Raw genomic sequence first — 12,325 nt, forward strand, 5'->3', positions numbered from 1 at the left:
AAAAGTCGATATTTTTAAGATATTACACTTAACGAAAATGCAAAAAAAAATATTTTTTGAAAATTCTAACTACCCCTAACCCTTTAAGCTCACACTGCTATAACAAAAACATGTCTATATCAAATTTACTGTCTTGACCGTATAATTTCGAAAATATATGTTTAGGGCTCGACAGACACACTGTCTAGAACCTGCCCCACTAAACAACACCAGTTTCGACTCATCTACCCAGAGTATAATACATTATACACATAGTTATATATTATATTATATTATACATAACTACAGTGAATTAAACTCGTCTGACACTGACACGTGAAAATCAATGACTATATGAGAGGTAGACGATGCGGTGAATCGTTCATTCTAATTTTGGTAACGATTAACCATTTACTAAGCTTCCTTCTACGGAGAAAACTTTTATCAAAGTCAAAAGAAGTAATCGATATCATAAGTCTGATTCTAGATCAGCAAAGTTGCGCTTTTCAAACCATGCAGTTCAATTTATTTTATTTTTCTGATGTGGTAAACCATTGAAGCTCTACGAGCTTTAATTGTACGTACATTTTTAGCGTTGAAATTTTCTAAATTGTATTTCTCAAAATCTTCTTCAAATTTTTCATAAAGCTTTGCTATACAAATTACTAGAGGATCCGTGGCTAATACATACTATTAGTTAAGGAGATATAGCATTTGGCTGATGCAACTTGTGCAAATTTACAAAAAAAATGAATTAAATACCATTTCGTGTGTTCATAAAGCATTGGTTTTTGGGGGAAAAATACTGTTGAATTTGGGCTGTGCACCAGTGAAATCAACTGTCGACTGCATATTATTAGGTCTACAACTTTGCTTCTTCCGCCGTTTGTTTTTTTTTTTGTAAATTTAAGTCTTTATTGTATAAAAACGATCCAAAAGTGTTTCCCTTATTCCCACAAAAAGCAATGCTTAATTAACACACGAAATGCTTTATGATCCATTTTTTTTGTGAACTAGCACAAGTTGCTTTACTAAAATTCTATATTTTTTTAATTCCTAATAGAAATCATATAGATGGTAGTAGTAAAGTAATAGTATTATCAGTAAAGCGTGGACGGGTCCCCAGCCGCACCTTTCTTGGAATTAAAAAAGAAAAGCAAAATTTCCCGCAAATGTTGAGAATTCGGCTCAAAAAGTGACATTTTCAGTTGAGAATAAGTTTGGGATGCAAACAGATCTCTACAAATATTTTGCTGGCTTAATGTTGACACAAATCCAAGATCGATATAAAACGATTTAATCGACTAGTGCTTGACCCTAGAGACAGCTATTGGAAAACGGAGGAAGCAAAGTTGTAGACTAATATGAAACGGTTCTCAAGCGTGGAAAGACAAAAACATCGGCTGGCAAGCTTAGTCTTTTGGGATGCATGTGGTATATTATTCATCGAATGATTACTGAGCCAGTTTTAATCCATTGCACTGCGTATTTTGTTTGCAGTTCTATTCTACCATTCCCAATATTTAGCAGTTTTATTATTTTTTGGGAAGGATCAGTTAAATTGTACGCATATACTTCATCGTTCCCGTTTAAATATTTCACTGCTCATGCAATGCTTAGAAAAGATTTATCTATACAGTAGAAACTCGTTTATCCGGCCCTCAGTTATACGGATTCGCGATTATCCGGACTACCAACCGGCTAAAAATGGATTGCAATTATATTTTTCCGTGACATTGCACGGAAATATACATGGGTTTTGGTCTGACATATTTTACAGCCATTGCAAATAATTTTCTGCGTGTGTTTGTTGTTGTGCCGGTGCACCGAGAGGAAATATATGCAATTTTCGCACCGTGCAAGGGTTTTGCAAGAGCAAGAGAATACCCCTAGAGTGATACTGTGAGTCTACTACAACTGAAACGAATTCGTGATATAGCAGCAATGAAGAGAAAAAGTTGCTTACGTCAAATGACAATTACCAAATATTTTAAACCAAATTAAACTTATTACCCACGTACTTATTTTATGATTACCAAATGCAAATTGTAAACAAATTATTCGTACATACGTACCTAAATATTTTATTGTATTTCATGATTAATGCTGCAGTTTAGTATTACGTATGTAGTGTAATCTAAGAAAATATGTCCATACATAAATAAGTAAGTGTTCATTTCTTAATAAACATTGATTTTCGTTGCAGGATATGAATATCTATTTGTTTTTCTTCATACATTCGATTATCCGGATTTTCGAATATCCGAATGCCTATCGACTACAATTAGTCCGGTTAATCGAGTTTCTACTGTACCTTAAATTATAATAGACCTTTTTATCAACACTTTGCTGCTTTGCCCATAACCTTGCAAAGTATACGCAATACCTGGAATTTTAAATTTTCTTATACATATGGAAAGTAGGCGTGGATGTAGCCTGATAACACTGTAAGATAAGAATGCCCGTATGTGAAAAACTGAATTTGGTTGAAATCGGTCGAAAAAGTCTCGAGGTATTTAATTTTACTTAAAAGTGGGTGGTGAAAGAGCGGTAGAGGATGGAGTCATTTGTAAAAGCTCACGCAAGGGAGGAATGTTTTCTGAGTGCCATTCACTTGGGAGGGGCCAGAAACGATTTTTTTACATATGGACTGCTTGAGCCATCCGGTTTTAGACCAAGTATCATCTGGATACCGAAAAACATCCGTTTGATGGCGAGCAAAAGTGAGTAAACGAAACATCCCCTACATAGGGTTGTGCGCTGGGTCGGGGGAAGCAAAGGAATATCTCGAATTGGCGCCAAATTGCAAAAAGAAGAAACAACTGGAGCGCTGCTGTAAACTTTTCTATAACCGTATAAACGGTGTTCATCGTCCAACTGTTACCGCTACTCCTATAAAGCACCCTCATACCATCTGGGGGTAAAATTTAATGTCCCTGGTGTATGTTGATTTATCGCACATGTAGTACCTATATGGGCAGAGAGAGGGCTGAATACCCTATTTTATCCATTTTCACTGTCAGTTGGAGTGCTTAAGTAATTTAACTGCGTCATCAAATTAAAGACGGACTAACAGACAGATAATTACTTTGTTTTCAACTCGTCTCATCATCCTGATCATTGATATATACATAATATACTTGTACGAGTATATCTAACTCAATAATATTTATGTGATACATTCGGTGAACAGAACTAATGTAGTGTTGGAAAGGTGAGATTTTTTTGTGATTTTTTTTACTTTGACAAAATGGCAGCGATTTTAACAAAAACTATCACATTTAGCTCTTTTTTCGATAGTTTTCCGTACAAAAAATAGGAAGATTAAAAAAATAAATAAATACTTCCATAGCGCAATAGAGAATGACGTTAAAAATGTTATCTCCAAATTGGAACTAGATATCTTCAAAACTCTTCCTTTGGTAGAAAAACGCGTTTAAGGACTGGAGTCGCTATGTTCTCCACTCTGTTCCCTTTCTATAAGAAACACTGTATCGACCGTAATAATTTGAAGATCGATTTAAAAATTTGAGAGAATGTTTATTATAGAGTATACTATCCGATAATGCAGCAAAAAAAATCAATTGCTCGAAAAGTTCACACTGGACCATCCCTTAACCAAAAAAAAAATTAAATTCGGTGAAGTTGAAAAAAAGCTACAGCTTTTCAAAAATGAGTGAAAATAATGAATAGATTCGCTATGTTTTGAAATTTTTGTATAAAAAAGGGAAGAATGCCACGTAAGCCACCAATGAAATTTGTGAAGTTTACGAAGACGATGCTGTATCAATTTCTGTAGCACAACAATGGTTCGCTCGCTTCCGTTCTGGAAATTTTGACATTTCGATTTACACTGATGAAAGTTTTACACTAATGGAATAATGTCTCTAGCGGAAAAATGGCAAAAAGTGGTCGGCCAAATTGATACATAAGTATTTGTTTATTTTTTTTCTTATTAGTATAAATATAAAAAAATAAGTTAGAGTTTGATTAGAAATACGAAAAGACTTTTTAAAGAATTTTTCGACTACCCAATAATAAAAATTATAATTACTTTAATTTTTCAAGCAAAATCAAATATACGACGGTATAGCGTTTAAGTAAGTAAGCCGCGGAAAAATTCAAATTCAAGATCAGCTTTTGTCATCAAATGAAACTACTTAATGGACTATCCAATACATATACCATAAATTGTCTGCGTGAAGAGACAACATGACATCAATAAGATCGCTTCGGTGTTTAAAAATATCCATTGAATGATCTATTTCTTAGTTATTTTATTCAATGTGTTCATTCAGACTTTACCTTCCTTACTTGCTTGTTGCTTACAATTTGCCTCGGATAACGTGCTATTTAAAAATTGCTTCTATTAGTATGTAGCTGACAGCTACAAAACTGAGCTGGAGCTGAAAATAACAAAGAAAAAATCACGTCTGGGGATTTTTTGAACAAATTCACAGTTATTTTTGTATACCCTATAAACACAGATGTATGAATTCTCCATACAATATGAAAGAACGATAATGTTGGGAATATTTATTATTAAAGGCTATGTACTTATTCGTACATATGAAAGAATCTGTATTTTTTGCAATTGCAGACAGATGTACAAGTATATGTTTAAAATGTGTATTTCATATATAGTATGTACAAACCTAAGAGCATCAGAGCTTCTCTATTGAGAAAAGTGTAAAGGTACTGCCAACGAGTGGCAAAAGCTATTTATTAAAATGACTGGAACTGCCTCTTTAATATCAGTTCCAAAATGCATTCGATTGTAGTAACTTGTTTGTTAGTTCTGTTGGCTGCACTGTCTGCGCAAGTAGCGTCTGATTATACCCCAGCTGCTGATCCACCTCCAAGATGTAGACCAGGACTTATTGTGGATTGCAACTTTCAGAACGAAAACCTGGTTTGGTGCAAGGATGAGAATAATGAGTGTAAAACGATTTTAAACTCATGTCTTTTCGATCAAGCCAACTGTGCGCGTTACCGACTGGGACGGCCACGTAAGTAGGAAGAAATGCATACATGCACGAGTATAAGTTTAACACAGAAGTATTCTCGAAATACAGTACTACAATTAATATCGAAGAAAGAATGCCAAAGGTTATGTGTCAATGATTGTTCCAATGCACCACAAGAAATAATTTGTACTCATCGAGATGGAAAATATTGCACTTTCCCCAGCCAATGCGAATGGACGAAGCATTTATGCAATACGGGCGAATGTGAGTTTTGGATGCAAATTTTAACCCTCTATAACGTATGGTAGACCACAGGCAACAAACCGTTTCACCTTTCTAAATTCTACTCGTAGTAATTTTTTTCGTCTTGTCAAGCAATGTAGAATGTAGTCTACACTCCATTCCTCTAATCAAGCATAAGCAAAACAAACTAAGTGCCGTTACTTTTTTCCAATGAAGCTTTTTCTTCAGTGAAAGTCGGGCACTGGCCTCAATGTGCGGAAAAAAAATCCGATGCAAAATCCCGAAATGTGCCGCGTTCACTCACACGGTGTGTGAAAAGTGCGGGTTAGCTTTATGCTATACCAAAAACAATAATTGTTTCAAGAACTTTCATTTGTCCTGAAGGATTTCCATTTTACTCATAATTTTGCCCACTTTCTTTATCACTGTTACTCATTGTTTCCTGTAAGCTGTACACTCCCTTTTTTTGTGTTATATGTGTTATAAATAAAAAGTAAAAAAAAAAAATAATAATTTCTGTATATTTTTCCCATAAAACTAACCGATTCCACTAAAAATAGTTAATTTGGAGGTTTTGAGTTATAGAGGGTTAACAATTTTTGGGTATTCTAAGCAATTTTCATCTCATTTCATGGGGACTAACAGTTTGGTTCCAGGAGGGTCCACTACCCTGTGGTTCGAATCCAGTTCAATGCTTTCCTTAACTGTTATACTGTGCGTGGTTTCCGTACAATAGCACAACAACAAAACATACGCTAAACCAAATATACCACACCAAAACCCATCTGCTAGCTATCATACATATACAATATACTTACTATATACATACATACATACGTGCGTGCTCTTGCATTGTATGTATGTATTTCGGTGTAAGATTTTTGAATTTCGTGCGTTCTTGGAAGAGCAAAAGAATTCCCCTATAGCATTAATAGAGATTTTAATAAATATACCTACAAAGCGTAATTACCGAACTGTTTTTATATATTTTTGGGTAAATGATAAAATGCGGCTATAACCAACCCCGTAAGCGTTGTGTACCCCTGTAAAGAAGAAATAATACAACATGGAGAAATCTTTAACTTCAGTTGCACCAGGGTATAATACCCTTCACAAATGTAATTTTTACAGCACAAAAGGGGTAAAAAGATATTTATCTTGATTTTAATCGCTCAATTTGTATAGCAGTTGTTTGCTATAGTGTAAGCCCGGTCTGAACAAAATATTCGGAGATTCTAGTTGCCATGGAAAATATTCTACATATATCAAATTTTGTGAAGAGGATTTCTCAAATAAAAACGTTTTCCATACAAGGACTGAGGTCTTATGGGTAAATTCGATGCCATTATGTGTGTATAACCGTTAAGAAACAATCTTGAAATTTGCAACGGTCAAAACCGGGGAAATACATTGACTTACAAGTAAGGATGGGCTCTCTCCCATTTTCAAAGCTCCATGTAAAGATACCAGGATGATATTATGCATCAAATTGGCATTTTTAAGAACAACACAACATAAACGCATTAAAATCTGTACGATAGTCGAAAATCAGTATACTATACGATATACATAGGTGTTTGGGGAAGGTCTAGATTGACTGGAACCGAGGAGCGATTTTTTATACTCTTTCAGTATGTTGCTACGGAGTATAATAGTTGTTTGTATCACCTAAAACATATACATAAGTATATGGTGTAAATGATCAGAATGACGGGACAAGTTGAAATCGGAGTCTGTCTGTTCATCTGCACTAAATTTTAATATCTTGATGAAGCTTTGTACTCGTATTCTCGCAACACAGTGATGACGAGTTTGTAGATGGGCATAATCGGACCACTGCCACACAAAAGTTTATAGCGTACTAACGGGGCATCACGACAGGCTAAAGTTTATTGCATACCCTGCAAGACGGGTAGCTGTTAGCGAACGTGTAAGCGAATTGTTATTGTTCACTTTTGCATTCGTTAAAATATTTGTTACTTTTGTTCAGAGAGTGGGAAAAAAGTAACACATAGCTATTTGATGTTCAATGGTTATCTCGCTCTAACCAATGGCAAATATCGCATGCTGCCTTGTTCTAACAGAATACACACATTTGTTAGCAAATCACTTCACAGTATGTTACGGGTAACAAATTATTTTGTTAGCGCTTAGCTTACCCATGTGTTATGGATAACAAAAAGTATTTGTTACCCGAATATCTGTTAGTGTTATTATTTTGGTTATCAGTTTGTTACCTTTAACATATAAGCATGTTAGGAAGAACAAGCAGTAACAAGATTATCTGTTACCCATTTGTTACATCTAGCAAATTAAATTCTTTTAAATAAAACTCAGTTTATTTATTATTTCTCTTTATTTAATAATAAAATGCACAATCTATAACAAATATTTGAATTAAATATACACTATTTAACTTTAATAATTTTAAACATACTCCATTATTTGGTTGCTGCACGGATGATGGTCCAAATGATTTCTGTAATATTAAAATTTTTAATTATACACACAACATTAAATTCACAATGCTTACCTTTTTCTCCTTGTTAACCTCTTTCGTTTTCTCTATATAAAAGAAATTAATAATATATATATATAAATTAGAAATTAATTATAAAATATCATATCAAATAGCGAACTTACCTCTGTAAAATCCAAAATAAACTGCGCTTTTCGTTTATTCTTCTTGAAATATTGGGTATTCGCCTCTCCTATTCTAACAAGTTAACATTACAATATTGTTACGAATTTACTCTTGCTAGCTTACTTTGTTAGGTTCGTATCTCTGGATTGACAAATAAAATCAACACTGTTTAATTTAATTCAACAACTCTTTATTTCACAACTCGTCTACACTATAGCAGTTTACTCTTAGCACTGATTGATTACGTTGGCGCTGCCACGGCTTATATAGCCACGCACTTCTCGCTGATGCCGACGTGTCCTTCTAGAATATCGCGTCTGGAAATTACCAGAACATACGGCTATAGCCACGCACTTCTCGCTGATGCCGACGTGTCCTTCTAGAATATCGCGTCTGGAAATTACCAGAACATACGGCTATACGGCGCCAGACGCAAAGCAGACAGTCGCGGCGCCAGACTCAGCAATTGTTTAAACTAGACGAGCAGACAGTGTGGCGCCAGATGTCTTACAACAAGACAAATGCTATTCCATATACCTACAGCTATTGTTTCATAATCAGGGATGCATATAGTAAACAAATACAACTTAATACTACTTTTTGTAAACACTGCCCTCCACTAAAGCCTAATCGTCCCGATTAGGCACAAATCCTCTTGAACCAAATGGGGCGAGCCTCTCCAAATGTACTACTTTCATTTTACATCGTGCTTTCCCATTTCTTTGTATGCGGTATACCACGTCATTAAGTCGTTTCATCACCATATAGGGTCCTTCCCAGGCTGTCTGCAATTTCGGGGACAAGTCTTTCTTTCGAAGTGGATTGTACAACAGGACCAGATCACCTTCTTCAAAACCTTTTGGAATTTGCCCGCTTGATCGAACCGGTCCTTCATCTTATTGCTCATCAGATGCGTATGCTGTCTTACCATTAGATGCAATTCATTCATTTCTTCCTTTAAGGCAGAAACAATAATCTCCATCATTTCTTACAGCTGTAGGATTCGTACCAAACTTAAGATCAGCAGGGAGTCGCAGATCAGATCCGAAAATAATCTTTGCTGGCGTGTAACACAGTTGTCTCGTGCTTTCGCTGAACGATACGCCAGCAGGAACATCTGGATGCACTTGTCCCAATTCGTTGGTCTTTATCAACGATTTTCCGCATATGTTCTTCGAGCGTTCGGTTGAATCTCTCTACCATCCCATCTGATTGTGGGTGTAACGCTGTTGTCCTGTCTTGTGGATGCCCAATAATGTACAGACTTCTTGGAAAATGGAAGATTCGAAATTCCTGCCTTGATCTGAGTGTAATTCGACGGGCACTCCGAACCTTGTTATCCAATTTTTCTACAAACGCTTCGGCTACTGTCTTCGCTTCCTGGTTTGGTAAGGCATATACTTCTGGCCATTTACTGAAATAGTCCATGACAACCAGTAGATATTTGTTTCCGGCCGTACTGGTTGGGAACGGACCTGCAATATCCATTGCGACTCGTTCAAATGGTGATCCCACGTTGTACTGTTGTAGCCTACCGCGACTTTTGGCTTTAGGACCTTTAGCTGCCATGCACTCTACGCAATTACTTATCCATTCTGCTATGGAATCTCGACAACCGATCCAGTAGAACCGTTGTTTAATCTTCTCTATAGTTTTTGTAATCCCAAGGTGCCCTCCACTAGGTCCATTGTGATATTCTTTCAATACTTTCGGGATCATGGACTTCGGTACTATGGTCAGCAGACGAGATTGTTTGCCATCTTCGCTTTCCCAGGTACGATGAAGGTATCCATTAACGAGGTTTATGCTGTTCCATTGGGCCCAATATGCTTTTGCAGTTGGACTCTCACTACTCATTTGTTCCTTTGGTGGTCGTACCCCATTTTCTTTGGCCATTACCAGCTTTGCAAGATCAGGGTCCTCCAGCTGATTGATTCTGATGCGGTGAGGAGTCCAATCATCCTCAGGTTCTATATTCAGTGATCGCACGTCGATTATACCTTCTTTTCCTTCTGATTTGGAGCAATGTTTAAATTCCAGTGGACAAGGGCGATGTGATAATGCATCCGCATTTTTGTGGTGAATCCTCTTTCGGTGTTCAGTTGGTTGTTTCCATTTTGATGGGTTTACTTTTATCTTGCAATTTCGGGCAAAGTGACCCGCTTTCCTACAGTTGAAACATCTGCCTGTTGTATTTACTCGCTGTGCAGCAATTGTCTTCAGAGTCTTCAATATTTCTTCCATCAGCGCCGGTTGTTCCATTTCAACCCTTTGTACTTTGTGTGCTGGTTTACTTAGTAGGGAAGCTGTTTCCTGTGTGAGGGCGTGCGAAACCGTTTCATCAAACGTTCTTTTTGGCAATGCATATGTGGCGCGTTTGGTGTCCACATCACGAATTCCATTTATGAAACATTGAATTTTTACCCTCTCAATGTAATCCACAGGTGCATCTGCATGTGCCAAATGAGCCAGTCGTTCTATTTCAGTTGCAAACTCTTGCAATGACTCGTTCATCTTCTGACCCCTATTTTGCAGTTCGATCTGGTATATTTGTTTCCGGTGCTCACTACCATATCGTCTTTCTATCGCACTCATCAATGCCTCATAGTTGTCCCGTTCACAGTCTGGAATAGTCTGAAGGATTTCTGCCGCAGGTCCTTTCAATGATACAAACAAGGACGCCACTTTGTCCGCTGCATTCCAATTATTGGCCGTTGCTGTCTTTTCAAACTGAAGTTTGAAAATTTGAAATGGAATACTTCCATCGAATGTGGGTGCCTTCAATCTTTGATTATTTGTTGATGGTGCAGGGCCATGTAGTTGCAGTTCTCGCACACGATTACTTAATTGCAGAACTTCTGATTTTAAATTTTCTTCGCCATTTTTTAAAGTGCTTAATTCGTCTTCAAATTTTGAAAATTTCTCTTGCACTTGTTTTTGTAGTTGTGTAGTATTTTCCGTAATCTGTTGTGTAAGGCGAGACTCTAACTGTGATGTATTTTCAGCTATTTGCGTTATTTGCTGTGCCAGACGATTTTCTGTTTGCACTACATTTTCTGCTATTTGCTGTGCCAGACGATTTTCTGTTTGCACTGCATTTTCTGCTATTTGTGTCTACGCTTGATGATGTTCGTTGTTCTTCTACTTTTTCTTCTACCTTTGTAGAAGTTTCTGGGCCATCAAATTCGAATTCGTCGACATTAATTCCATCCGCTTCCATTGCTTCACGTAATCGTGCCTGCAGATCCGCCTTTTGCCCGCTTATCGGCAAATTACGCTCCTCCAGTTCCTTTTTTAATTGCTGAATTCTCAATTCTCCGAATTTAACCATCTTGAATTTGGATTATTTGACAATCCCACTTCTGACACCAATTGTTACGAATTTACTCTTGCTAGCTTACTTTGTTAGGTTCGTATCTCTGGATTGACAAATAAAATCAACACTGTTTAATTTAATTCAACAACTCTTTATTTCACAACTCGTCTACACTATAAGCAGTTTTACTCTTAGCACTGATTGATTACGTTGGCGCTGCCACGGCTTATATAGCCACGCACTTCTCGCTGATGCCGACGTGTCCTTCTAGAATATCGCGTCTGGAAATTACCAGAACATACGGCTATAGCCACGCACTTCTCGCTGATGCCGACGTGTCCTTCTAGAATATCGCGTCTGGAAATTACCAGAACATACGGCTATACGGCGCCAGACGCAAGCAGACAGTCGCGGCGCCAGACTCAGCAATTGTTTAACTAGACGAGCAGACAGTGTGGCGCCAGATGTCTACAACAAGACAAATGCTATTCCATATACCTACAGCTATTGTTCATAATCAGGGATGCATATAGTAATACAAATACAACTTAATACTACTTTTTGTAACAATATGTTTATAATGTCGATAGTTTTTCTCTATCTTACTTACGTATTCTCCCATTCCATTGAAAATTCCAGAAAATGTAACAGTGTTAGTGAACAGCTGAAAATGTTTCAATGTGTTTGTGCAATCTGTTACCTCCGTCTTGCAGGGTACTAACTGTCAAATCTGTTGCCATCGCCATTGCAAAATCTGTATGTGGGCATTTGTTATCATAACATAATCAATTGCGAAAAGGCATCGGGTAGGTAGGTTCGAGATGATGTAGCGCATGTTTTGAGCTCTTGAACTATTTAAATTTTTATATGGTCGAAAAAAATGTATGTGGAAATTCAAAAAAAGGAGAAATATATTTCTTACTACAAATGTATTTTTGGAAAAAATAATTCATATTTTCGGACTACTATATAATAATTGTAGCATAAATGTTATGTCCCATTTAAAATAATAAATTTAATATGAGCAATGATTTTTGATTTATGCTTGTATAAGTTTATTAAATTTAAGACTTCGTTCATTCATCAATCCATTTTGTATAATTTTTCCGCAAATTAACAATATTAAACTAAATATTAATGTTTTGGATAAATATGTTTAATTATTTTGAAAATGTA

At 36.4% G+C, this 12,325-nt stretch overlaps 2 long non-coding RNA genes across 2 annotated transcripts; one reads left to right on the forward strand and one right to left on the reverse strand.

Annotated features, from left to right (window-relative positions):
* The first annotated feature begins 4,721 nt into the window (after positions 1 to 4,721).
* Positions 4,722 to 6,155, forward strand: LOC105226099 (uncharacterized). The gene is made up of 3 exons (XR_852588.4): positions 4,722 to 4,988; positions 5,055 to 5,210; positions 5,835 to 6,155. It is a non-coding gene; the product is annotated as an uncharacterized LOC105226099 (long non-coding RNA).
* A 1,371-nt stretch (positions 6,156 to 7,526) lies between these two features.
* LOC125776289 (uncharacterized) lies at positions 7,527 to 12,164 on the reverse strand. Its single transcript, XR_007421609.1, has 4 exons — positions 11,760 to 12,164; positions 7,833 to 7,900; positions 7,723 to 7,754; positions 7,527 to 7,668 (listed from the first exon to the last, which is right to left on the reverse strand). It is a non-coding gene; the product is annotated as an uncharacterized LOC125776289 (long non-coding RNA).
* Between the last annotated feature and the right edge of the window lie 161 nt (positions 12,165 to 12,325).

The sequence above is a fragment of the Bactrocera dorsalis genome, chromosome 2, assembly GCF_023373825.1.
Source record: "Bactrocera dorsalis isolate Fly_Bdor chromosome 2, ASM2337382v1, whole genome shotgun sequence".
In the NCBI taxonomy this organism is placed as follows: Eukaryota; Metazoa; Arthropoda; class Insecta; order Diptera; family Tephritidae; genus Bactrocera; species Bactrocera dorsalis.